This window comes from the organism of the source record quoted next, unplaced genomic scaffold, assembly GCF_019419815.1.
Source record: "Pyrus x bretschneideri cultivar Hongxiangsu unplaced genomic scaffold, Pyrus_bretschneideri_v1 Contig14, whole genome shotgun sequence".
Lineage (NCBI taxonomy): Eukaryota > Viridiplantae > Streptophyta > Magnoliopsida > Rosales > Rosaceae > Pyrus > Pyrus x bretschneideri.
This window is the reverse complement of record NW_025999435.1, coordinates 6816802-6819963: the sequence shown is the minus strand read 5'-3', so window position 1 is coordinate 6819963 and position 3162 is coordinate 6816802.

The following is a 3162-nucleotide window of genomic DNA, read 5'->3' as shown; positions in this document are numbered from 1 at the left end:
TATATCTCCTGGCCACCTCAGTGGCCATCGAACATAGATAACCTTCATCGGCCGCATGAATTAAAGAGCAGTCTTAGACACTGGGCTCGGTCATTAAACTTTCTGGGCTCGAGCAATAAGCCAGTAAACATAGCCGAAGTCTCTTTTCAGCAAATATAACATTTCCCTTTTTTCTTACTTCATTATGACTAAACTTGTTATGACTCATTTCTTCCTACGCAGCCTTTATGGGAAGTCAAGCTCAATGTCCTTCTCTCCAACTCTTCTAGACGGCTAGGCCTTTGACCACCTCGGTCGAGCCTATGACTTCTGTGCACGAATCTAGCGCTTTCGCCAAGCTGCAAGAACTTCTATCTTTCTCGGCCTTAAAGGTCTTGGAATGCAACAGGCTTGATTCTGTGGGAAAATGTCTAGATGAGCTTGCATCTGCGGCCTTCTGAGCAACAAGGATGCAGTTCGTTTATCTTCTCTCCTATAACGTACTCGGGACTATTTTAGTATCTTTGCGAAAGCTCTTTGGGCCTAGGACGACCTCAAAGTAGCAATGGCCGCTCAAGAAACTCTTCGTCTAGAAGTCGAGGTGATAGGATAAAGAAAGACGAACTGACCGACCTTGATCGGTAAATTGCCAAACCCTAAAATCGAAGATTGGCAATTTCTTTTGAGCTTGCAAAGAGTTTTGAGTCGACCAAAACTTGTTTGACCGAATACGTGGCTAGTGCAAAATGGGTCGAGTAGCTGAAGATGGACAAGAGGAATTGACAAACTGAGGTTACAGTAGGCAAAGTAAGGTGGTTAGAATTGAAAGCCGCCTTTGAAGCTTTCCTCCCTTCTTCTCCTTAGGATTATTTTAGTCGTAAGCTGGTTAACCAGCTCTTTTATGTACCCTTTTTTTGTAGAATTAATGAAATGAACCTTTAATCCTGCATTTCCTATGTGATTGGATAATATTTCTTCAAAAATATCCCGTTGCTTGGCAGCTTATGAATTAAGCCGGTTCGATCTTTAAGTTGGTATGCCCCCTTGCCGAGAACTTTGTGAGTGACAAACGGTCATTTCCAATTCGGCGACCATTTTCCTAACCTAGGGTCTTTAACTCCCACTGGTAGCACAGTTTGCCAAACCAACTCTCCTTCGCCGAACGTTTTTTGTCTAACAAGCTAATTATAAGCCCGCTCGGTAATCTTTTTCAGTGCCACTAATAAATTATAAGCATCAAGCCGAACTTCTTCTAAATCTTCCAACTCTTGTCGCATGGCTTAACTGTATTCGACACTAAACAAACTACTTTGTTCGATCACTCGCAATGAGTTTATACTCAGCTCGACTGGTAACATAGCGTCGTATCCATAGGTTAACGTGTATGGAGTTGTTCCGGTGGCTGATCGGAGTGAAGTTCGATTGCCCCATAATGCTTCATTTAGCTTCAAATACCAGGTTTCTCTTTTACCATTTTTTCAAGAATACCGATCAACACTTTATTGCTTGCTTCGGCCTGCTCATTCACTTGTGGGTAATACGGCGTAGATTGCTCGAGTCGAATACTCAGATTCGCCATGTATTCCTTAAACCTGTTGCTTGTAAAGATTGTGCCATTGTCAGTTATGATCGTTTTTGGCACGCTGAATTTGGTCATAATATTTTCCTCTACAAAATTGCAAACCTCTTTGGTCGTTAATTCGGCGTATGATTTTGCTTCGACCCACTTAGTGAAGTAATCGATTGCCACTAGTATCCACGCGTGTTTTACTGCTCCAGAAGACAGCGTGATTTTGCCAATTACATCCATTACCCATCCTCTGAATGGCCATGATTTGGTAACTGAGTGGAGCAATTCAGCCGAGACTTTCTGTATAGGTCCATGAATCTGACATTGTATACATCTTCGTGCGTATTCGATGCAGTCTTTTAATATACTCGGCTAGAAATAGCCGTGTTGACGAAGCAGCCAACGCATCTTACGCTCGGATTTATGAGCCCCACAAATCCCTTTGTGTACTTTGGTGATTGCTTGGGCAACCTCCTATGGGTCGAGGCACAATAACAATAAACCATCATTACCATTTCAATATAATTCATTCTGGTATGACACGTAGTTTGTGGCATGGACTTTTATCCTTCGGTTGTGTTTGTTGCTAGGGTTATCGAGATATCGTATAATCGACCTTCTCTAATCGTCTGGCAACATCTCGACAATACATACTTCTACAGGATCTCCTCATTCTAACAACGATGGTAAGGACACCACTCGCGTATGTATCACGTGATTGCGCTAGAGAACTTATTGATTAACCAAGGCTGGATAAGATCGTCGTCCTATAGGTATTGCCCGGCCTAGCTCGCCCTCTAAAAGTTGTGCTCCGGAGGTTATTTGAGCGAGTTCGTTCGCATCAATGTTTCGAACATGCGGAATATGCTCAAATGTAATTCCCTCGAACGACTCGGCCAAATAGGTGGCAACCATATGATAGGGCATCAAAGTACAACTCATGCAATGAAAAATGTCGTTTAGTTGGTTAATCACCAGTTCAGAATCACTAAGGATGAGGACACAAGCTGCTCTTAAGTCATGAAGGATGTGAAGGCCGATGATAATAGCTTCATACTAGGCCTGATTATTCGTACAACTGAAGTCTAACTTGAGAGAGAAATACCACCAGTAGGTGTCAGGAGATTGAATGACGATGTCGACACCAGCCGAGGCCGAGGTGCTAGAACCATCAAAATGCATCGTCCAGTAGTTGTCTCATGTTTCGACCAGTGCGATGTCAATTTCGTTGGCCCCAAAACCATATGGAGAGGGGTGTTGAGCCAAAAAATCAGCTAGAGCTTGTCATTTAACAGCTTCCGATGTCAACTTCGTTGCCCCCAAAACCATATGGAGAGGGGTGTTGAGCCAAAAAATCAGCTAGAGCTTGTCATTTGATAGCTTTTTGGGGCATGTATTGCAAACTGAACTCTGATAATGCCATTGTCCATTTTCAATTCGGCATTTTACTATGGGTCGAGTAAGCATGTAATGGATAATATCTGTCTGGGCAATGACCTACGTAACTGATAGGCGATGACTTGCATAACTGATAGGAGCATGTAATGTTGAAGTTTTGACGCGATGAAAAACAAAGCTAAATAAAGTTTCTTGACAAGTCAATAATTGATCTC